General features: G+C 41.8%; 2 long non-coding RNA genes across 2 annotated transcripts in view; both read right to left on the reverse strand.

Moving 5' to 3' along the window:
- Positions 1-9,759, reverse strand: part of LOC111833303 (uncharacterized) — a 36,689-nt gene extending 26,930 nt beyond the window's left edge. The window contains exons 1-2 of the long non-coding RNA XR_011994067.1: positions 9,395-9,759; positions 8,684-8,926 (exon numbers count right to left, since the gene is read on the reverse strand). This is a non-coding gene — a long non-coding RNA (uncharacterized lncRNA). The remainder of the gene's footprint in view (positions 1-8,683; positions 8,927-9,394) is intronic.
- An 11,299-nt stretch (positions 9,760-21,058) lies between these two features.
- LOC140593606 (uncharacterized) lies at positions 21,059-25,257 on the reverse strand. Its single transcript, XR_011994020.1, has 2 exons — positions 23,988-25,257; positions 21,059-21,547 (listed from the first exon to the last, which is right to left on the reverse strand). It is a non-coding gene; the product is annotated as an uncharacterized lncRNA (long non-coding RNA).
- Between the last annotated feature and the right edge of the window lie 298 nt (positions 25,258-25,555).

Here is a 25,555-nt window from a genome sequence, read left to right on the forward strand (position 1 = left end):
TCAAATGATGCCCCAGACATTCACTACAGATCTAATGTTTCTCTGATCAGGACTCATTCATCTTCTAGTCATATAATATTTATATAACCATTTTATGGCCGCCAGAATGAGCTTTGATGGTGCGGCCAGGTATCTTCCATTAGCTGATTTGGCTTCACCCCCTGTCAGTCGACATCGGCTCAGCACAAACCACTTCTGTCAAATCCACCACCAGATCCTACCGTTGATGAAATTAAAAGACACTTCCAGATCATCATGAGCTTTGCTTTACAAAATGAATCGTTCAAACTCGCATCGCTCATATGCTTGCTCTGGGGCTGGGTATAACTGGGTATGTCTGAAATGTCGTTATCTGAGGCCCAAAGTCACAGTCTATTAAATTTTACATACAAAGTCAATTTCCTTAAACCATGGCTGAGTGCTTCTGCTAGCTGTGGCCATTATATACATATTTGCTTGGGTATTTGCAGAATAGCATATGGGTTTTTAATGTGGACTCCAATGTACCAAAATCCCTCTGATTACATTTCAGCAATAATGCAATAACACAAGCACCATCGAGGTCTCCCTAGAATCTGAATAATCTAAATAAATAAAATGACCAAGAACACGGCAAGAGCTCTTTATAAACACATACATTTTTAGCAGGGACATTAGTGCCGTTTACATTATATATTTTAATAACATAAAATTTGGAATATCCTTACCAGTGATACTACTGTCTTCCAGTCAATAAGAATATTTAGATTAATGGATGAATATTTATAAGAAAACATTTGGGTACTGTGTGCCTCAGTGACTTAGGATGCTGGGGCTGTAATCGGAAGGTTGCCAGTTCAGATCTCTGATTCACTGATGGAGATTGGTTTCTGCTTCAGACGCGGGTCAATGCAATGGTTCCCAAGGCATTCAGTTTCGATGAAAATTTGCAAGCCTCCAGAAATAATAAGAAATCAATCTTCTTCAGAAAGATCACTGAAATATATTAAACAGGGCTGAATTCCATGCCGTCTGGCCAAAAAATAATCACAGCTGTTTTCATTAGTTAGCTACTGATCGTTATGAGGCTTTCACCTATGACCTAACCCCTCCATACCACAAATTTCTCACACTTTGAATGCTTATAAAGGAAACAAATCAGGACCTTAGAAATGGACTTTATCGCTGCATCGTCGTTTTTTTCATGGAATCAATAATCCCCCTGTTTGTATGGAACAGAAAGTAGTTTTCAGTGAACAGATTATTTCTGATTGAGAAACACAAACATCATTTGCTCCTCAGTAAACCGAGAACTGAAGAGCAATTTCCAAAACTCATTCAGTACGTGTCTTGTTGTTTTTGAGATGAGGTCGCCAATGACTTAAAGTCAGGCTTCCTCATCATATGTTATAGCACTGGGAGCTAAAACTCACTCAGTCCTCATGTACTCCAACAAAGAACTTTCATTAAATTTCCACATTAAAGTTCACAGAGATGTTCTGGATAATGTATCCCGTGGACTGAGTGATGTTTGGAAAGTTACTCTTCAGTTATACGATGTCCTTTTACAGGCAGCAAGTCTGACTTTAGTCAGACTTACAAATAACTTGTACACATGAACAGACTGCCATAAAGTGTATTATATAAAAAAATTCAGGTTAAATACTTTGGTTCACAATAAGGGACACACACGCTACTTTGTGATGCTTGTGAAAACATTGTGTGGCTTCAGCGATTCGATGGGTCAAAGTACAGTACAGTGCCGTAGCTATTTTTATTATTACTGTATTAGTATTATTATTTATTATGCATTGCGTTATTATTTTCTGACTTACCTACAAATTTGACTTAGAGAATGGATCTTGTTGGTTACCTAGGGACTGGCTGGAAGTCCATCACCCATCAGACTACAACCTCTGTAGTCTCTGTCTTCTCTCAAAACTTCAGTTTCTGCGTCCAAACTATTTACGCCATATGACAGCATGAAACCGCTGGTCCGCTGTCAGTGACCGGGGGGGCCTGATTTCAGCATGAGGTCCATCACTGGGGACGTTCACTGACCCAGATCAGAGGTGGGTCCAAACCAACCTTCCCCCTAGACAGACTCTAGTAAAGTTATACGTCAGAATTTCCAAGATATTGTAAAAATATTTGCAACCAAAGAATTTAATGAGCATGCTAATTCAGTCTGAAACAAACTGGACCTTATAACGGGAACTCGTTAAAGGAGAGCTTTGTTTTTTCCCCGCTATTCCCAGTACGGCTTTAAAATGCGGTAAATAATCACAGTCCCTCTTGTCAATGAGATTCTTGTTGATTTCACGCACCAAAAAAACTCCCCTAGCACTCACTGGGTACGGGCATAATAAATGACTTTCATCCATCTGGATACGTCAAACTTGTTTACATCTGACAGGTTCCAGAATCACACATCTGTTTGTTTAGTAAAAAAAACAACATTGTTAATAAAAAATGCCACATTTGCTTTTCATTTGTCATTAGACTACAGCTGACATCCATGTTGATCTTTTTTGAATAGATCAAAGTATCAGTAAATGCTTATGATGTGATACTTCTGGGTCCCTTTCATATACTTTTATAGCCCATCTTCTAATTACAGACCCCTGAGCATTTGGTGATTGTGTGAAGGCAAAACTACTCTTGCCTTCACACAGGAAAAAAGGATGTTTGAGATAAACTGAATTGGTTTTCATGGTATGACAGTCTTCAGGTTTGCTTCTAATTCTGTGCTTGTGCCATATTTATTCATTGTGTTCTGTGAGTGCTGTGTGCCGCTTCAGAAGCTTCGAAATCCCTCAGCGACCTCATTATCTCTCCTTGTCTTATCTAAGCGATTTGCTAAATTTGATTTCCAATGTTGCGCCAGTCTCGACGGCCCTCAAGCAGAACAGTCAGCATCGCTCGGCTTGGTAGATCTTATCCTACTGACATTTCATCGTCAGTTCGACCTATTTGAGCAAAAGTGGAAAGTAAAGACCAGGAAAAGAGAGAAAAGGTGCTTAGAGAGGACTGAGGTCGTGAATCGAGCCCAGACACTCCTTAACTCTATAACGGGAGTCTTTGATAGTAGGGACCATTACTAAGTCCAAGCCTCAATTTTCTTAGGAGAGAAAAAGCCACAGTGTAAAAGACCATGTTATGTTCCCAGTCTGTGTCACACACAGGCTACGTTAACAGTTTATTTTTAAACTACTGGAATATATCTACCTCCAGTTGGATATATTGATGTAATCAAATTAGAGGTCTCTGGGTTTTAGATAATTGACACAAACTTAATTGTGCTGCTATTAGAACAGGCAAGACAAAACTACAACATGAACTATTATTAATGAAAGTACTTTATGGTTGACTAGAATAATGGAATTAATTACCCATTGGATTGTGGATAAATGCAAAAGTTTCACGCCATAGTTCAACCTCCTTTCTTGGCCATAGTTCTCTACTGATTTTTATATGAAATGGCCGCTTATTCAGTGGGTCTCCAGAGAGATTTGCATTTTCTGGAAAAGCGCTGCAATGTTAGTACAGCATGATTGGGCATCATTCTGGAATGTTGGCTCGGGTGTGAATGACTTTTTGGGAACACTTTTCTAAAAACGTGACATTACAAGTGTCACCATATCCACCACCACTGTCCCGGATGCTCTGTGGTCCCCTCATGCACTGACTCATCCTCAAGCTCCAGGACTTTCTGTGACCCTGAAGGTTTTCATTATTTCATGGCAGAGAAAATGGCTCAATACATAGCGACAAACTTATGAACACACTAAAGGAATGGGAATTTAGCCATAATTCTTGGTTTTCCAGTATATAAAGGGTTTCAGTCAAAGTTTATGACTCTTAAGATTCTTAAATGAACTAAACCAACTTGGGCTTCTTCACCAAGGTCCGGGAACGCCACTTTATTAAACTGTTGATGAATGTTATTTTGATTACTTGCTGAATAAATGCTCACAAAGGAATGAAAAAGTGGCTGTATATTATAGCAGAATAATTCATCTTAACAGCCAGCTTTGGCACTGCAGAGCTCAATGGGCCGTAATGAAGCGCAAACGGCCTCAAAAACCAAGCAATAGTTACATTAATAAAACATGCTACGGGGGACTTAAAACTCCCTATTCGAATTACCCCAAAATTAGCCAGTCTTCTCGTGTTTTTAGTATGGTGTATTTCTTTAGTTAATGATAGTAATGTTTAATATTTGATTTTTTTTTGCAATGATGTGATGATTAATATTTCCTTCCTTCCTTCCATCCATCCATCCATCCATCCATCCATCAGTTTCTTAAGTACAGTCCCTGCCTTGTACCCAGAACAGTATTGCAGGGAATCACCCTGAACAGGATGCCAGTTTTGAATAAATTAATTATGTATTCCAGTTCTTGGTATATTATGGTCTAACAGCACGGAGTGAGTTGTTATTAGTACATGAAATTAGAAAATTTCAAATGTCTTTGAATTATGGGACGAAATGCCACCCACAGAGCAGAGAATGGATTCGAACCCGCGACCCTGCTAACTACTGATCGACCATACGAACACAGAGCTAAAACGCAACTTAGCTAATACATAGCGACAAACTTATGACAGCACAAGTTTGAATTTTGCACAAGTTTGGAGCTAAATACATCATCCGCTCATTAGCTAGTGGCCATGCATATATATAGAAAATCGGGGTGAATATTTTTACAAAACTAGCAGTACAAGCATCATTTCCATGTATTTCCAGTTTCACCCCCGACTTCTAATATACAGCAGATGCTGATAACCTGAGTTCCAGTCCTGCTGAGAGTCCAAAAGCCATGAGTCAGTCAGGCTCCAAAAATACCGCACACGGTCCACACTGACTGAATTCCAGCGGCAAGGTCACAGCAGAGTCATTCCCACGGAGGACAAAATGGTCAGAATCCGCTTCCCAGCAATAACCCCTAATTGGGATGCTAATGAACTTTGCAAGAAATTACAGGAAAAGAGGCGCAGGCCCATCTGTGTTGGGTTATTTTACCTTAAAATAGAAACAGAATATCTTATTGGACCTGGTCCCACACAGCACTCTACTGATTTGTTATGATATGCTCATATTTTAAAGGAATTATCAACTGTTCCTTACCCAGTCAAAACACATTTGAAATGCATGACAGTTTACACATTGTTTTCCTTAATTTTTATCTGAAAAGACAAAGAAACATATTGTATTAATAAAATACTCATATAAGTAGGAAGACGTTTGGTATAAATACTGTTTAGAGGAAAACTTTCATTAAAATATGCTGCATATCGGGCTGGCTCAAATCCTGCCTCCAGGAATTGTTCAGCTGCGGAAGGTAATGGATTTCTAGAGTTAGGTACGAACACTGCTCACTTGAGTGCTACCTGTGATGACTGGGTCTCCTGCAATATAATATGCAAAAGTGAAGATCCCTGATCACAGAAATTACAGCTGAGCAACACTGGGTCCAATTTAAAGGGGTCTTATAATACTCATTTTCACTGTTCATGATTTTATTTTTGGGGTCTACTAGAATAGATGCTACAATGTTCCAAAAACACATCTCTTTTCACTCTGTTTACAAATCTGTCTGAAATGCTCTGTTAGAGCTTTACGACACACCCGAGATGAGCCCAGTGTATTCTGATTGGCCAGCTTGCCCTACACAATCCACCCCTGTCTTGCAGCCTGATCCTTGCAGGTAGGCAGCCAATAAGGATTGCATTACAAGGTGACATCACCATGTCACGGAAGTAAGGGCTGGAATTCCAGTGAGGCGTTTCAGGCAGATTAGAGAATAATGGTTTCCGTAGTGAGAGATACTACGTTTGTTGTGTACTTTGGGTCTTAAGAGTGTGCAGACTGTTTACATGCATTTAAAGCTATATAACACACTAAAGGAATGGGAAAAACCAGGAAAGCGTAATAGAGCCCCTTTAAGAAAAATTCAGTCTTAGTGTCTCAGGATGTTAAGAATCAATCTTTATTATTCGAACTTTAAAACAAGTGGGGACCCCTTTAAGGGGTATAAAAGCCAGATAATGACCAGGACAGTGGTGGACATGAAGACATAAAGGCCAGGCCCCAAATACAGGCCAGGGGAACAAAATGAGGGGGGGTGGGGGGCATTTATAAAGGCTTCGTAAGAACGAAATAGACAGGAAACATTTACAAGCACATTTATACTAAGATTTGGGGATTTATAAAGAAACAACATAAATAAAACACACCCTGAAAGTTTACGAATTCTCCAGAGCAGTCATACTAATATTATGCTAACGTTTTGGAGGAAATCAGAAAAAAGCGACATCCAGATTTCATAAAGAAATGAGCATCTAAGTTGCATTTAATCAGTTTTACCACTCGGTAAAATGTGCGTTAATAAATAGGCAACAAAACATTCTTATTATGTATGATAGACAACAAACATTCAGCATTGGTTTTATTGACTTACATATACCGATATTTATTACAGTAGATAGAATCTAAGAGGTGTATGTACTGAAAAGCTATGATGCTGTTTATATTCATGTAATATCCAATAATATCCAATTTCTATTTTCAAGATTTTGCTTTTATCTAAATGTGATCGTTATTAGATATTTGACTGTGCTGTAAAAAAAAGGAATGTATATTAACTAATATTAATGTTGTGACACCTGGTTGTATTTACGTTAAACTCTGTATGTGACTAGCCATCCAGTTAAATTGATCACATGTATGTTTCACAAGGCATTGATTTAAAGTTAACTTTTAAGAATTTGTATTATAATTACATAATGAAGTAACAAAGGGGAATTAGAAATAACGACCTGCCTCTAATACAAGCTTACGTCAAATAAAGGCTAGCCTCTAATACAAGCCTGCCTCAAATAAAGACCTGCCTCTAATACAAGTCTGCCTCAAATAAAGGCCTGCCTCTAATACAAGTCTGCCTCAAATAAAGACCTGCATCTAATACAAGTCCACCTCAAATAAAGGCCAGTTAATTCTGCAGCTTTGGTAAATAAAGGCCCTGGCCACTATTTTAGGAAATAAGGTACATCAAAGAAATCATCTCAGAAAAGGTCCACCCCCCCAACGTCCCAGGGTGTAGTTAGATATTCTGCCCCCCTCCCCTGAATCTGATAGGGTGTCTATGCCCCTCTGACACTCCTGCCTTTAACAGGCTTGTTTGTACAAATCAGAGGCAGTTCAGTTCCATAAACAAAGACATTTGGGGACAAAGATTAGAGATTATAAGGTATAGCAATTAATCCCTGATCAAGGTCACATGGCACTGTTGTAGTACCAAGAAATTTCTCCAGTTACCATCTAGATTACTGTTAAATGAGCAGATGCAGAACAGAATGAAGTCACTAGCAATTATAATGGTGCTACTGCAAAACAGACATAGGAGGCGTTTTAACTAATGTGCTCAATGCTAATAGTGTGTAGAAGGGTGGGACCACAGGGAAACCGGCCCCAGCTGAAAGCTGATTGGCCCTGGAGTGCCCCCTCCCCTATCACTCACCGATTCAAAATGTTGTTATTGGCTAATGATAAAGTTGGTCCCAGTGCATGAATTATCAGCCATCTTAAAATCCTAATCACCCATGTCAGTGCTGTACCTGCTCAGTACTCTTGGAGAAGCAACACCAATCTGTCTGTTTTTCAGAATACCATGTTGCTTATACACTGTGCTCAGACAAGCCTCTGTCCTTCTTCTGAGACATGCCCATGACAGAAGGCTGACTGTACCTGCCTGAATGCTGGTTTTTGTACAGACATTCAACATACAATGCAGCTAAAAAGGTGTTTTTTCAGAAAGTTCCAAAACTTGTACAGTCTTTATTTTACCATAAATTTACTACTAGTGGTAGAGTTTAACATTTACTGGCAGAATGAAGATGATGGATGGATGGATGTATGGATGGATGGATGGGACTTTACTCTGAATTAATTCACAAATAAACCATCCAACCATCCATCCATCTATACACCTGCATTTCCGATGCAGGGTCACAGGGGTTCAGAACCTACAATTAAATTATTACAATGACAATAACCCAAATTGTTATTATTATTATTATTATTTAAAAGCATGCTGTTGTTCTCGAGTGTTAATTGATCAGTATCTTTAATTATCACAAAACCTTAAGAAAATCAAGGCTGCTCGCTTTCTGGGAACAGGCAGCCATTGTGGAGAACGACGTGCGTAAACATTCCCGGCTGCACCATCAGTGTAAGAACACGGCGGCTAGCCGGCGCTTTACATATCGATTGGGGCCGGCGCTCTGCTCAGCGCTCTGCTCATTCAGGACCGGCAGGGAAGCCTGTGCAAATGGCACTACCAAGGGCGTAGATTTGTTCTGGACATTGGTGGGGACCTATGACACCCCCCCCCCCTGCCCCACCCACCAACCCCGCCACCCCAACTCCGTCCACGGAATGCATGTTTTTTTAATATGCTGCAAAATGCAAAATCACTTTACATTAATACTAGCAATGCTTCGACTGGTACCTGACAGGATTGCCACCTGATGAAATAGCGTGACAAAAAAGTGAGACAGTTCAAAACTTTTGCCAAAAACACTAATGAATCACTTACATCCTCAGCCTATCACTCCTCATAATGTTAAATATTAGTATAATCAACATGTATAATACACACACACATATTATATGTTATATATAATCAACATTCAGATTCACCTCCTGTGACCTTGCCTCTTCACCTGAACTACAACATGGCTGATCTGCTTCTGTCCCCTAATAAAAAAACATTGAGGGATTCCTTATGAGCATTGACAGAGAATGCCTCAGCCTATTATTGGTAACAATGTTAAATCTCAGGACAACTAGGTATAATAATATCAAGTCATCGTTCAACATCACCTGTGACCCCTTCTCTCCATCACTGTCTGATGCACAGCACAGTTGTTTAGGTTCTGTCACCTGACAAAACAGGATAAACACATGCCATTTAAACAGCAATCATTTTATTTCACTTTTTCTGAGTCTTAGTGTGCAAATCTCGAATCAAATCATTAATGTTTGCCAAGTCAGTGAATGCATTTTAAAAACTATTTGTGCTAAGTGGATTGTCTATTGGTGAACTGTCAATAAAATTCTAGCCATGGCAATATTAGTATGTAGCATATCAATTTCTTTCACAAGACTGATTTCTGACAAATAGTCGTCATTAGATTAGGAGAACTGACAGGGATCATATTTATACTTTTACATTTAGCTGTTTAATCTGCTGTTAGTTTTAAGTCCGTATTCACAGACTATAGCCTGCCCTGCTATAATGAATGTGCGTCAAAGCGGTAAAAAAATAAACCCCCACTAGCATTAACGTTAACTGTCGTCGTTACTTTGATGGACTTTGATGGATTCACTAGCGAACTTGAAGTGACTTACACTTTTCTTTGAAAAAAAGCTCCTTATGTCCAGCTTCTTTTCTTTTTTTTTGCTGCCGCCATCCTCACATGTGTCGCCCAACACACCTTCTTGCACGGGGAAAAAAATCCACTGCATTTGGCGCTGCTTGTATCTGAACGCAGCCACAGCCTCTCACATGATAGCAGGGAAATGCACAGCCAATCAAAATGTTCATATGTGTTTTGGGGGCGGGAGGACTCAAGGAGAGAACGTGATTTATCCCTTTCTGCGTGTCTAGGTTAATGTTGACAGCACGATTGTTTTTTTTTGTTTTTTTTTTTTAAGTGGATTAAATTATTGGTGGGGACATTTCAATGGTCGGAGGATATTGGTGGGGACACATCCCCTCCGTCCACCCTAAATCTACGCCCCTGGGCACTACTCTGTTTTTCCACACTGCCGTACTTAGGAAAGGCACTCAAAGCTGATCCCCTCAAATTTATAGATTTTTTTTCTTTTTCTCCAGTTTTTATTGTAAATTTTTGTGTGTAGTTGGTTACATATAGCATTAGCCCATAGCAATAATTCACTCTGAAATATCAGAGAAAAATTGGACTGCAGAATACAGTTATTTTTTGAGTATACCTTAAAATATGAGCTGGTATTCTGTCCCTCCTGTCCAGTAATTCAATATCAAACTTTTCTGCCTGACTGCGTCTATAAATGCAAAAACGATACATGTAAAATAATACAGGACATAATCCCTGGGTATCTGAGAATGCGTGCTGACAGTTCTGCAGCTTTCATTTTATTTATTTGCTAAACGGAAAAAAAAAACTGGAGGAACTTGACTGCGCACAGGAACTTCCGCATGTTCGTCTGGAGAACACTGGTTCTGCTCAGGTTACTGCTCCCAGGTGGATACTGTACTGCTCTCCTTGGCACTCACTGCACAGTTAACTGCAAAGATGTCGTCACGGAAACGTTACAGAATGTCCCAAGCCTAGCTCAGGTACAGACTGAGCTCCATCTGGCTCTCGTTCAGCTGACGTAGCACAGGCACACTGAGCACCCCAGTGGGTGACCGCGGGAACTTAACACTGCGCCTGCTCACCAGATCACCGATTAGCGCGAGAGCGCGGCCACGTGAATAACAGTAAGTGGCCAAAGTGTTCAGATTTAGGTGCCGGATTGATAGACCTTCATGATGTTTCCCCATTCTCCCTCCTCCGTAGGTTATGACAAAAACAGATTTGTTGGTATTTATTAAGGTCCCAGCTGTAATGGTTTGAGGCCTGCAGCCTCTGCACCAAGGTCAGCAAAGAGGTTAGGGCTTCAGACAAGTAATGTCATTGTAATACAGCATAGTGCCCTCAAAATAAGCCCCCCAGCACCCGGTGGTCAGATCTAAACTGTGTGCAGGACGTCAAAAGTAATATATTTCCCCATAAAGCCTGTTTGAAAGGGTTTAAAACTACATAATTACCACAGTGGGTGTTTAATGTCATGACCATTCATCACTCAAAAGAATTATGAGTTCATATTACTTTTTTCTTAAATAGATCTAGTTTTACTAATAGAAGTGTCAAAAAAGCATGACCTGTCATTCTCATTGTATCTCAGAGTAACAATTGTGACCAACATCCTTCAACTGGGACTTTGACTAAACCTAGCAAATTACGTGAAATATCACAACCACAAACAGACCAATGACAGTGATAAGAAATACATCATAACAAGAGTACATTAATACTCCAGGCAAGTATTTCCATAAATTGCTAACTACTCTCTGCCATCTTTTTGTTTTTTAATAATAGCTTGCAAAGTGTTTTAGCTAGAAAAATGTGGATGCTGTCTGCTGTCATGTAGCAGATCTACATGCAATGGTTATGTCATGTTCTTCTTGCAACATCAGTCATTCTTAAAATTCTTTCAATGGTATTTTTCTCTCTCAAACCGAGTGTCTGACAAAATAATGTAATAGATAAACGTGAAGAGCAAACAGCAGACACATTAAAAAAGACAATGGAAATAAGGCAGCCAGGCAGAGCTTATGCTCTTTTATTTATCAAATTCAAGTATAGCATCCTCCCTAAAAGGGATACCCCAAGGTGTCCAAAGAATTTTCTGAGGCAAAAACTCAAGAAAACCCATAACTACATCCCGTCCTGCCTGCTGTCCTCATTTGTGATTTCAAATTCTTGTAACATTGGACTGAGCTTCTCTGAAGACGCTATAAAAGCACCATTTGCGCCATCAACAGCGGAATAATAAAGATTTATGCAATTTTCTTGCTTCATCTGAATTCCCTTTCATCTCCTTATTTGAGGAAGTAGTTTACTCGGTTAGAAATGGCCGGCGAGGTCATACAGAACGACCCTGAATGGCTAACCGCTGCATTTATATTTCAGAGCAAAAGTCATTTTCGAGACCAGGAAGCTTAACTAAAAACAACAGGTAAGAGATGGACACACCAGCCACTGTACTGCATTGTGCCGCATATATGCATATATATGCAGAATAAACAAACAAACAAACAAGAAGTGACTTAGATATGTGGACTGGCGCCCCAGCCAGGGGGCTCCCTGCTTTCTGCCTGGGGTGGGCCCCCAGGGTCCTTGATGCTATTCTACAGGCATACAGGAGCTGAGCCGTACCCGAGCGGCCGTGAACAGAAACTAGTTACAGCGCAATTACAGTGCAGTTCCAGCTCACTTTGGTTTTCCACTGCAGAAGGGTCAGCTCCGTAAAGGCGTCGCCAGATTTGGGGAACAACGGTGACATAAAACAGAAGAGACACTGATTTACTGTTCACATGGTGCACATTGTGATTTACTGTGCGCTAATTTCCACCGGCACATCTGGGAGAATCGCTGTGTTATGTTAGCATCAAACACTAGCGGAATTAGCATTCGCTTACGTGAATTACTAAAAATCCATTCTGTTCAGCTGTTCTATAGTTCTTTTTAAGTAGGAGGTTGGAAATGTTCAAGTTCCAAGTTATTTGGAATGCATCAATACAAAGTGATGTGCAATACTACTAATAATGAATAATACAGACATCCCAACCTGCAAAAACTCATTTCAGGGAGGTCCCCCCCCCCCCGCCAAGAAGGGAAATTACTTTATTTCACACAAGAGAATTTCTACATTGGCCATATGTATAATTTTTTGTTAATTAATTTTTTATAGTCAGCACACTAAATTTCGAAGGCTCCACTGAACCGATAACTTCGGTCCTCGAGAAGTTAAATAAAAGCCCGCCCGCACTGAAATCTGATTGGCTTATTTTGCTAAGTAGACCAATCAGGATGCTGTCTGTCTAGCACGGGCTACATGAACAGGCACACACGCAGGGATCCAATACGCACTCTCTCTCTCTCTCTCTCTCTCTCTCTCATTCCGTCGTGCGCGCGATTTTCTCAAGTGCGCGATGGACACGTTACTGTCTCGCGCGCATGCTCTTGTGTGCTTGCTCTAGTTTCCGGGACATTTTATTCAATTTGCGGGCATCAGGGAGCCGCTATCAATATGCGGGAGACTCCCGGAACTTCCGGGAGACTTGGGATGTCTGATAATATACAGAATATGACCTTTTTTCCTTCAGAAACTCCATGCATATTGACACAGATCACTGGCATCTCGGTGCATTTTGACCAATCAGATGGTGGTGACACAGCCAGCTTGCTTTGGTCACGCTTTCGACCCTGATAGTGTCAGTGTGTGTATAGCTCCGTTACAGCTCCGATAATTCACAATGGAAAACCGTCACTTCACGGTACGGCTCGGATACAGCTCAGTTCTCGGTGACAGTAGAAAAGTGCTATATGTGACCCTGAACAAGATAGGCAGTTATACAAGATGGAAATAAGGATGATTAAGTTTATTTGTTTCATATATCATCATGTGTTTACACGCTGTTGTACAAGTGCACGTACAACCAAGCAGATCTCATTCAATGAAGCATAAACAAATCTCCCACACTCCCACTATGACATAAATAGAATATATGGAATATTTAGGAGGAAACACACTTAAGTTCCCACATATTTCTTCAGCTCAAATGAACAAAAGGTCTTCAGAGCTCATAGCTCAAATGCAGCGACAGACAGTCAGAGCAGGGAGCATTAAACATGAAATGCGGGTGGGAATTTGTATTCAGGATTCACTGCTATTACTGACCTTCCTCTTGTAAGGGGGCAAATGTCCTTGAGCTGATGCAGACAAAGAATGTATAATAGGGACGGCAGGAACAGCAGCGTCCATTCTGACGGAACTTATCGCTTTGTCATCCAGGGCTGCTGTCAGGCGGACAATGGCACAAACTCCTCATGTATGCTTTTAAGCTTGTATTATTCATTTTTGTACTGTCAGCCCATATAATACTGGGTAATTTTGCTGACAGAGAACATCACAGCTTTGCCCTAATTATGCTCAAACACACTTTTGTTCAGAAACAGGAAGTCATGTGTAACACAGCTTTGCGGGTGACATTTAGCTGTAAAGACCTACACATATGATTCCTAACTACATATGCTGAATTGTTACAGTTTACCTTTGCATGTTTTCCTCATGTCATCATGGGGTGTCCTTTGAGTGTTCCAGCCCCCCCAAAAACATACTGAGGTTAACTGGAGTTACCAGACTGCCCATAAGTGTGCCTGTGTGAGTGAAGGGTGTGTGCATGCGTGTATTGTGTGCGTGCGTGTGTGTATTGTGTGTGCATGCGTGTATTGTGTGTGCGTGCGTGTATTGTGTGTGCGTGCGTGTATTGTGTGTGCGTGCGTGTGTGTATTGTGTGTGCATGTGTGTATTGTGTGTGCGTGCGTGTATTGTGTGTGCGTGTGTGTATTGTGTGTGCGTGTGTGTATTGTGTGTGCGTGTATTGTGTGTGCGTGTGTGTATTGTGTGCGCGTGTGTGTATTGTGTGTGCGTGCGTGTGCCCTGCCTTGCACCTATAGGCTCCAGGATTGGAAAAGTGGTTACAGAAATGGATGGATGAGTGGGTGAAAACATGGTAAAAGTGTTATTGTGCAGATCAATGGTCCTCAAAGGCTGGATGCGGCCAGAATCACAAATTAATCCAGACCCAGCTGATGAGGCACCTTGTGAATCAGTATGATTAACGTACAAAGGCTTAATGTGGTTTGAAGCACAAAAATACAATGTAGAACCACCAAACCTGGCACACATACAGCTCATCATAATCCACCCTCCCTGCAATGACCGAGAGCTGAAACAATCAGCAAGCACTACTTTAGATTCCCCTAACTATTTAGGGACCACTGTTGCCTCCAGGTTCAAGTTTGAAGACGCTATTTAGTATTGAGCTGTTATTTTGCTTCACGAGCCTGGCCAATCTCCTCTGACGTCTCAGGAATATTTAAGGTATTTTAGGCATTGAAATGGCCCGAACTGTTTTTTTTTTTAATCATGACAATTTCTTTATATTCCTGACATTCTAGTGTGTGAAAATCTTAGGAAGGTTGCATCACTGCCGGGAGCCTCACATCTGGCACCACATTCAAAACCACTTTGGTTTTAAGATGAGACATCTTAGCTGTTCTAATGCTTAGGCACAAAGTAACCTTGTCAGCGTGCTTTATGCATTCAGTTACAACCTGATAATTCACTGTTCAGAGAAGTAGGCAATTTGCATTAACAAGCAAGTGTTAATTATCTTAAAATGTATTCTGTCATTTGCAACTCGCCCTATAGGTTAAACTGTAAAATGCATTTCAGTTTTCAACCAGAAATATTCTGAAAGAAACATGCAATAATTAATTTAGCAACCACACACGCTAAATAAGGGACATACCCGAGACACGTTGGTACGATAATGATGACGATACTAGACAGGCTCTGTTGGAAAGTGGAGCCCATAGACATTCCACTCTACTGCCCCCCGCCCCCCCATGTCTGAGACTGACTGTGGCCATGCCTCCCCCAAACAGCGCAGTCACATGGAGGATGGCGCGCTGAGAAATGGCGCCCTCGGTCAATTCCTTAAGTGCCACGCAGAAACCTTGCGGCAACAAACTGCTCTTTGTCAGGGTGCGAGGCGTGGATGAGGACAGCAAAAGCACGAGACATTCGCTCAGCACTGACTCCTGATCACTATCCATATACCTGTATGCTTTACTTTACAGTTCTTCACAGGATTCATACATTCCTATAGATTTGGTGCAAAACGGCAGACAAAAAAAAAAAAAGGTTAAAGTTTATGGTTTCAGATCCAAATAGACAAATAGACAAATAGATAAATCTGTATAGGCATCAAGTGTTTCACTGCTACCCCTTTAAGGTACACAAATGAAATGGAAAATGAAATGAAAATCAATTCTAAACAATTTTTAAAACTAAAAAATAGTTTGCTTCTAAACTATCACAGTATAAGTTAAAAAAGAGATGTTTAAATTATGGCCTTTCCTTGATTCTACTTAGAAATTCAGAGAATTTTTTGACTTTTGGGAATTTCTCAGGCAATCTCTGAGTTACTACAGCAAGATGAAATATGGAAGCACTCTTGTGTTTGCCACGATATAGCTTTATTTAAAACAAAAAAATACTATATTCCCAAGACTCATAACACCTGATTGTACACAACTGGAACATCTGGACAAGCTGAAGTTCAAGCTTTAATCCTAAAGTTACACTGAAGCGATCTTTTGCATGACTGATATCATGCTGCACTCTGCAGTGAGACGTCAGGAACGTGCAGAGAGATCAACAGCATCTGTAATATGTGCACACGTGTTAAGCTCTCAGGTGATGCTGCAGCTCTCACTCAGTCATAAATCAGGGAAGACATATGAAACAGCACTGATCACAATATGCTGGTGTGCTTACAGCCCATGTGAAATCCAAAGACTGAACTGGCAGAGAATGATTCAGAACAATAGCCAGGGAGTCGTCGGTCAACTGCACTTACAATTAAAGGTCAGGTCTGATGCACGGAACTCTCACGTTTGGAAAGAGTCATGGTGACTGACATCTGTTATGGTCCAGTTGCTACCTCTGCAGCAGATGGGCCCTCTGGTCCACTTAGAACATTCACCAAGCCCTTGCATCAGTCTCCAGATGTGCACTCGCCTATCAGTCGCCACGGAAAGAATGTAAACAAGCAGGGTTCCTGCAGCCCGAGTGTCAGTGCTGCAGGCCGCCTACGTCCATCTCAGTTTACAGCAGCGCGGTCAGACGGCTGAAGGGCTTGGGGGATGGAAGGGGAATGTTTAAAGTGATCTGAGAGGATGGAAAGCCCACGGCGATAGCGATTCCCTCATGTGTCCTGACTTAAGCACAGCTTCACACGCCACACAAATCCTTCTGGAAGGTCTTCTCATGTCAACGCTTCACTCTGAAACCCCACAGCGATGATCTGCCTTTACTGTTCCTTTTTAATCATTAGGCTAACAGGCTTTTCTAAACGGCCCATTGCGTTCATGACTGTGTGGACGGAAGCGTCCTGTGACAGACTGGCGTCCCATGAAGGGTGCATATCCTCCCCAACCCAGTGACCTTGACCAGGATAAGTAGTTAGAAGATAGATGGATGGATGGATGTTTTAACTTTAGATTCTTTGTGGACATTTTCAGTATCTTACATACTGAATTCAATTCAATGTATTTTTATATAGCGCCTTTCACAACAGAGTCGCCCCAAGGCGCTTTACGTGAGTGTGATGTTATACATTACATCTTTAGGACAGAATAATACAAAAACAGGGGAAATGGAGGACAAAGAAAGAAAGAAAGAAAGAGCCAGATGACAATGGAGGAAAAACTGCCAAGTAGGGAGAAAGGAAACCTCTGGGGGTCCAAAGTCAACTGGGTGCCCCCCCTCCTTGCTTGCTGAAAGTGAGGGGTAAAGCAGAGGCTCCCATCCCCCGGTTCCAGTCTGTAACCAGTATTCCTCTGTTCTACGGTTTGGGTTTTGCAGAGAAGTTGGTTAACTTCACTAAATAAACTACACATTTTCGATTTTTATGACCCCTCCCATTTGTGCATTGGAAAAAAATGGAAACAGTTAAACGTATGAAACCACTGACAGATCCACTGGCACCCCCCCTCCCAAACAGCTCCGTGATTTTTGTACATCGTACACTGGTAGGCAAACATCGCGCTCTTGGGAACACCGACTTTAGATTATAACTTTACATGACCAGCCGAACGTGTCTTACTTACGGCTCGGATGGAAAGGCTCCTTCTGAGGCTTGACCTTACCGTCTTTTAGCGTTGGCTGTAGATCCTCGGTGTCACAAACGCTTTTCAGTTTTCGTAAAAAAATAAAAAAATGAGGCCAGACACTAACATTTACGATGTATTCTTCTGCTGGTTTCATCCACATTTACTACAGCAGCAAAATCTGTTTGTAGCTGATTGAAATGACTGGCTACTAAATGAAAATGGCACAACCAGTAGAAATCATGACCGAGGCAATTATCACAATAAAAGATAAAATAAGATAGTCTGCTTCTATGTTTATATAATTAAGATATAGGGCAAAGGATTGGTCATTGTGTAATCTAGTTTAGCTGGGTCAATCTGTATATAATTGCTTTGCCATTTGGTTGGGTATATACTTAGATACATAATCAAGGTTACATGATTTCTCAGTCAAAACTCACATGAAATTGAAAATCAGACTGCAATAAAAAATATTTGATGCTTATTTCGCAAATGTCACAGTGCCTTTTGCCTGAATCAATGTGTTATAAACAAAGGCTTCGACTCCCAAATGTTTTCCCCAAACACACACCTAGGAACAGAGTCGTCCCCACACATGTTTTCCTCTGATAAGTTTGCAGGCGGCTCCTCTGCACGTCTTTTCATTCGCACAGAAATTACTCTGCTTTTCAATGGGGGACAGGACTTCCAGTTCGCCACTTATCGGTGTTCTCGAGTAATGCTCATTCATCGATGATTTATGCAGCCTGCCCAGGGCAAAACCACATCATCAAACACTGGTCATGTTTACCACAGCTCATAAGCAAACTCCCCATATATGGAAACCATAGAAACCACTGTGCGTTTCAGGGAATATGTAATTACGTTCACAGCAATCTTTGGCCTGAATGACCTCAAGATTTACCCTGTACGGGCTAAAAATGCCTTATTACATTTGGATTTTATTTTAGCTTCCTCTCATTTTTCTTATGTTCACAAACTGACATTTTAGTATTAAATTTCTACGCCCCTGGATACACTAAAGTGCTGGGACAATACAGGATGTAGTAGAAGATGACAATTTTCAGTTGAGGGTGGCGCATTTTTCACCAGATGCAAGGTCTATGTGGGGGCAGATTCATAACCCAACGGTTAGCAAAAGATCTGTGGTTAGCAAAGACCCACCACTGAATCAGTCGTTGCTGATTGTAGGTCAAACAAATCGTGATAAGACAGAACCTGGGGGGGTTTTTGCTGTCCAGAAGTATCAAATAAATACTTCCCATGCACAATACCCCTCCCCCCCCCAAAACAAATAAATAACGAAAAGTGCATAGAAAACGGGAATCAGGCTATTCATCTGGTGTGATCATACGTCAAGCTAACTAAAGGTAAGACTTACACAATCCTGATTAGTGCGGATGGCCACCCCGCAGTAGGTTTTAGTACTATGATACAGCAGCTATTTCACGATCACTGGCGTGCACCCTACGCCCTCAGCTGGGCGTAATCGTGAAAAGCTCCGCCCTCAGCTATCTTGCTGCTACACTCGTTCATCCAGGCGTTTACATGCCTGGGATGTGATCTGTGAGAAAACTCCCACGCTACGTAGCATCTGCGTTTGGCTAAGCGACAAAAGCGACAGAAAGATGCAAACACAGCAACAATGATAACCAGACGTTGGAGGAAGGAATGACAGCAAAGCTAGATACACACAGATAAAACAGCCATTTAATCGCGGGTTGGTTCTGACTTTAAGTTTAGATGCAGATTGATTTTTTTTATCTCATTATGCAGCTCTACTTGGAGCCCTACACGATCATTTACACCAAATCTTTAGCAGGCTAAGCCCTGACATTACATTATGAACACAATCAATTTTAACATATTTCGCTTGGAGCTTGTTGCATACAAATTGAACATTAAAGCTCATTAAAAAGTGTAGAGGGAAACTGTTTGGTAAACCCTGGTAACCTGCGTCTTGGAAATAAAGGAAAAGGCATGAATACTGACTCGGAGAAACTAATGACGGACTCAAGGGCAAATCTGATTTTGTCACTCGTGGCTGTAAAACAAAGCTGAGAATAACATAAAATTACAAAAAAAGGTGTGTTAACTTCAGAAACATAAATAGGTAACAGTTTACTTGACCGAACACAAATAATGTAGTAGGCCTATTGTAAGGAATCCACTTGCAGAGTCTCCGCAGTTTCAGCAAAATGGTGGTTTATTGAACAGTAAAAATAATATAATGTAATACAGCGTAGACATACACCGGGTACTGAAAGGCAGCTCAAATACAAATTAAGGGCAGTTCTTCACCCCCCTTTATACCCCAAAAGACCCCCAACAAGGTGCTGTGTGTAGGTGTTGTGAGTGAATTTACATATGAAGAGTGACCCCCCTGGCCTGTGAGGAGCCTGGGGCAAGGATGGGGCAGGACAGGGTGGAGACTTTTATGATCATTGTAATTTAGTTATCTTCCTTATCACCCTAGTGGTGCTGACCAGAACCCCCATTCTCTCCCTGACTTCCCCCATGGTCATAAATTGCTAACACTGTCTGTATCCAAATGATCAACCAAGAACATTGGGGCATCTTTACTGCTTTTCCTTACATAATCCCCCCTTAAACCTTGAGCCTCAGTGCAAGAGCAGTGAAAGGTTTACCCAGAGCACAGTACCAGCATCACACTGATCAGTGGTCGACACACAAGGGTCGGATAGGGGAGGTCGTAGCGGTGTGGTTGTCCGTCTCCATAACCTACACCCTACTCTGTGTCATGCACACTTTCCTCTCCACATATCCAAGGTCCCTTCTCCGCTGTTCCCTTAGGAATCTGAGATAGACCATCAATGCCACACCCAGCAGCAGTACCACGACACATGCAGTGATAACTGCTTTGAACTGTACATCCCAGTGCATGTCCTGGTAGTTCTCCTTCAGCGTCGACATTCCACTGATATAGTTACTGACCTGCTCTGTCAGTTCCTTCTCACGCTCATGCATTTTAAGCAGCTGAACCTTCAGTTGCTGCTCAACCTCTTGCAGGTCTTGAATCCTGTTTGTTTCAGGCAAAGGTTCAGGCTGGAGGAATTCTGCATAAGGGTCTATTAAGTAAAGGTCAATCCTATTCTTGGTATAGTACAATTTTCTGCCTCCAATGTTCATTGGGTAGATCACCAGAATGCAGAAAGCATTGCTCGGTGCTCTGTACTGTAAATTGGTTGTGGTTAAACTATTGTTAATTGCATTAATGCAATAGGTGTTGTTACCAATGAACCTGATGTCCACATACTGTGGCTTCACCACTTCTGTGGAGATCACACAGTGTACATCACTCCTGTTCATCCACCCACAACCTAGATTTGGATTTAACCTATCACCTGAGCACATTATTATATTCCTACCAATATTGCAACGCTCTAAACTTTCTATTGCTAACATTGCTATTCCATCCTGTACTGTCATCCCATGCTCCCATGTTACATAGATTACTTATGTCAAATTATTATAATTTTTTTTTTTTTACACAAAGATCTCTACAAACTATGTATACCTCCCAAATCCCCAAGAATACTCTCCCTCTGAATCACAATTCCCAACAAAATCAGCTTATAGCATCAATCAATTATGTGTGTAAGTTCTTCAGATCCTATTGCACAATAATATGGCTGTATGTGGTGGTAACAGGGATTATACAAATATCTAGAATATACCACATTCTAAGACAAACATTTACTTTTGATCGATTCTCAACCCAAGCTTACAGTCACACTTGTAGTTTCCCATATGTGTTAATGCAAATTTGGTTGACATGCGAGGTGGTTTTCTTCCTCCCATGAGGTCTGCAGAGTCCTTGCATTGTCCCGAGGAAGTTATCCCACTTATGGCACCGATGTGGCTGGTTACATCGTTGTTCCTGCGCTGGACATATGCTTTTCCTTTGCTGTGTACGATGCATCTGCCCCCCTTGATCATTTCTTCTGTTGTGCCGTGGTTTTCAGTGAGACTTGGAGTATGTAACCTGAAAGACATCAAGTGCAGCATTCATTCTTATGTCAGGTTAACATCTTACATTCTGAATCAGTCTGTATTGGTCACCATGGAACCACTTCATTACTGGTCCATTCCTCTCTTTGATTCTAAGCTTAAGATTGCCCTCCCCACAGGTGTCCACGGTTTCATGTAGCCCTGTCCAATTTGCATCCCAAAGCCCTTTCTGGAGGCAATTTTTGACCAATACTTGTTCCCCTTTTGTAAATTTGGCAATGTTGTGTTTTACAACATCATCCCATTGTCTTTTGTTCCCCTGGTAGGTATTTCCTATGGTATGATTTTCACACAGAAAATCATCTTCTAGAATTCTCTGGACATTTTTTGAGAACATGTCATGTTCTGCCCAGTCTTGGATGAGTTGTGAAGTGCTTTGCTGTGTTTCAGTGACTGCAGGGCCCGTGTCTGCTAGCCACTTGTCACAGTAGCCCCTAAGTGTAATTTCAACACTGGGACTGGCAAATTCATCTGATTTCACATCATCCAATTTTTTAACAGAGGCCAGGTACCCCTGTGACTTCAAATAAGCATTCCCCTTGCATTTGATACATGAATCAGTCTGAATAGCACGCTGATGTGCTACCACTTCTTTGATTTCATGTAATAATTTGTTCATATCTTCATAAGTCATTGCTGGTACTGATGGGGTTGGTTCTTTCTTACATCTAGATTCCCCATCTCTCTGTACCCTTGGCCTGTGTCCTGCTGCACCTCCACCCTTTGACCAACAATCCTTCTTAAAATGACCTATCTTACCACAATTATGACAAGCATCTTTCCTAGCAGATTTAAGCCTACATTCCTTAGTGGCTACTGCTGAAAGCTTTTTCACCTTTCTTAAGGGACTTCGGCTCGTCTCGTTCCAGCTACCGAGGAGATTGCAGATGTAGGCAAAGGTCAAACTACCTTCTTTTTGTTTCAAATTCAACATTAGTCTTGCAGCATCATTTATTATTGGATCATACTGCTGCATGACCAATGCTAGGAATGCTGGGTCATTCCTCTGTGGGTTTCGAATTCCAGAATTCCCAGTGTAACACTTAAATAAGCGATTCACATAGGCCACAGGATTTTCCCCTCTCTCTGGCTTAGTCTCCAGAATTCTCCCCCAGTTTGGCTGTGGACTGCCAATCATGGCCAATAATGCTGCCTCTCTCTGCTGTGCATTTGCCCATTCACCATTAACAGCCATCTTGAAATTGTCAGGGAGCAATTCTACTAGATCTGCAGGTATGGTTAACTGAACTATTAGACAGCAATCTTGGTCATCTAGACCATTTGCTCTGGCTTGTCTCTGCAACTCAGCTAAGTAGGAATGAGGATCAGACACGCCATCCCATTTACCCACATTAGCACAAAAATCTCCCAGTTCAGACACAGCCAGTGGAATATGCTCACAAACCTCCTCATATTCATACTGTGCAGTGGCAGGCTGCCCGTTAACCTCGGCAGCTGCCCTTCTGCGTGTCCTGCGCTCTCTCACACGAAATGGTGCAACTTTAACTGGGCTCACATTAGCCCCCTCATCTGAAGTGTCACTATCACTGTCAGAATCCGCCGGCAGACTAATGCCCAAAGCTGCAACATGTTCCTTAACCCGTTCTAACTTGCTCCTTAGAACAGTATCCTCATCCCCAGCAGGCTTTTTATGCACTTCTGGGTTTCTAATGCTTCTGGACCAAAGTGCCTCATAAGCATTCTGACACTTCTCCAGTTCCTTTTGCAGGAATGCATTAGCTTCCTTAGCTGCTTCCAGGCCCTGCCTATGAGAAGCTACCAGTTGCCTCAGTTCAATGCTGTTTTCTGCAGCTAGCCGACGCTCTGTTTGACTAGCAGAGTTCTCCTGTTCGAGACTCTCTATTCTATTCCTCAATTCAGCAATTGTACTCCTATGCTGAGTACACTCAGACTGTGAACTTGCCAGTCTGCCATTAATTTCTTGCTGTCCTTCCAGCAAGGCCTGTAACACGTTAGCATGTTTCTGCTTTTTCTTGGAACATTTTATGTTCCTTTCCCTGCATGCCTCCTCTAGCCACTCTAGGGGGTCTAGCTTATCTATGAGAGATCCATATGATCCCTCCTTGCAATGCTTTGCAACATATTCGATGGCCCACTCCATCATTGTAGGTTCTGAGTATAAATTTAAACTCTCACAGTATAAACTTACACAATTTACCTACAGTGGTGGTTTATCTCAAGGACACAGGGTTACAATGTGGGGAACCCTGCTGGTGCTTTCTTACCAAAGCCCAGTTCCTCTACAAACACACCTCCTGTTTACCCTTTATTACTAATAAACAGGTCAAACCAGGAGAATTCTCATGCCTAAGTCTTGAATTACTCCCTATTTCCTATATTACTTTACTGTTCGTCTCAGCGGACGTCTGATATCGCAAACCAGTTATACTCACAAGCGTGATTCTTTCTGGGTCCTTCGGTTCGCAGAAGAAGGTGGCACGTCTGGAATGAAGCTTTCTGGTCAGTCTTCTCTCTTAGGTCAAGAAATCTTCTCTCTTCTTGAGGAAAATATCAGCCAAAAAAAAGGTTCCCAGATGATTCTTCCAGTTGTTAGCCCCTTCTCCTGGCTGGCTCGCCAATAAGATGTAAGGAATCCACTTGCAGAGTCTCCGCAGTTTCAGCAAAATGGTGGTTTATTGAACAGTAAAAATAATATAATGTAATACAGCGTAGACATACACCGGGTACTGAAAGGCAGCTCAAATACAAATTAAGGGCAGTTCTTCACCCCCCTTTATACCCCAAAAGACCCCCAACAAGGTGCTGTGTGTAGGTGTTGTGAGTGAATTTACATATGAAGAGTGACCCCCCTGGCCTGTGAGGAGCCTGGGGCAAGGATGGGGCAGGACAGGGTGGAGACTTTTATGATCATTGTAATTTAGTTATCTTCCTTATCACCCTAGTGGTGCTGACCAGAACCCCCATTCTCTCCCTGACTTCCCCCATGGTCATAAATTGCTAACACTGTCTGTATCCAAATGATCAACCAAGAACATTGGGGCATCTTTACTGCTTTTCCTTACACCTATTATACTATTACTTATGTATTATCTACCACAAACTAATGCCTTGTCCACACATACACGGGCATATTTTAAAACGGTGTTTTTCCTCCTCTGTTTAAAAAAAAATCCCCGTCCACACGAACATTGTCTTCTAAAAAAATTCCGTCCGCATGAAACCGCATGCAAAAAAAACAACAGGCGGCATTATGACTCTAACCGTACTGCCATGTTAGCCAATCAGAAGCCTAATTGCCAGTCCTGTTAAGTAGAAAACCATGGCGCACATTCCGACGCCTGTGTTGATCAATATAATGCGAGAGTGACTCAACATTTATCTGTACACATGTAAGAAGTCCTGTCAGCAAGGTTAGCACAAGCACTATTTTGGCTAAATCCGCCATTGCTCAAACTCAGGGACGGATTACGGACTGGGCCAGCGGGGCCGCTGCCCAGGGGCCCTTGGGGTGCAGGGGGCCCATGGGGCCCCTAGCCCAAAACAATTTGCAACGCTTATCAACAATGTATTTTCATTTGTCTATTTTAGAGGGCCTACATTCTTTGATCCTCTGCCTACAAGGGCCCCTGACCCTATAGGGCCTCTGATGGAAACATGGAGGGAGGGCGTTTGGCTGCCAAGGGCCCTTGAATTGTGGTGGTTGTGGTGGTGGTAGTAGTGGTGGTGGTGGTGGTGGGGAGGGGGTGGGGCCCTCGCGAACGTTTTGCCCAGGGGCCCACACAACCCATAATCAGTCCCTGCTCAAACTCACCTAATGTATACAGCAAACAGCGCGCGCTCTGACGTTAAACAAAGTGGACAACGGCACACAATCTGACGTTTCGAGCCAAAAACTCTGTTTTCCCTGTCTACAAGTCGACGCTGAAAACGGAGTTTCTTAAAATCTTCACCCTGGATGGAGTTTTGCAAAAGCTCCATTTTCAGTGACCTGAGACGCCCT

Source organism: Paramormyrops kingsleyae, chromosome 1, assembly GCF_048594095.1.
Source record: "Paramormyrops kingsleyae isolate MSU_618 chromosome 1, PKINGS_0.4, whole genome shotgun sequence".
NCBI lineage: Eukaryota > Metazoa > Chordata > Actinopteri > Osteoglossiformes > Mormyridae > Paramormyrops > Paramormyrops kingsleyae.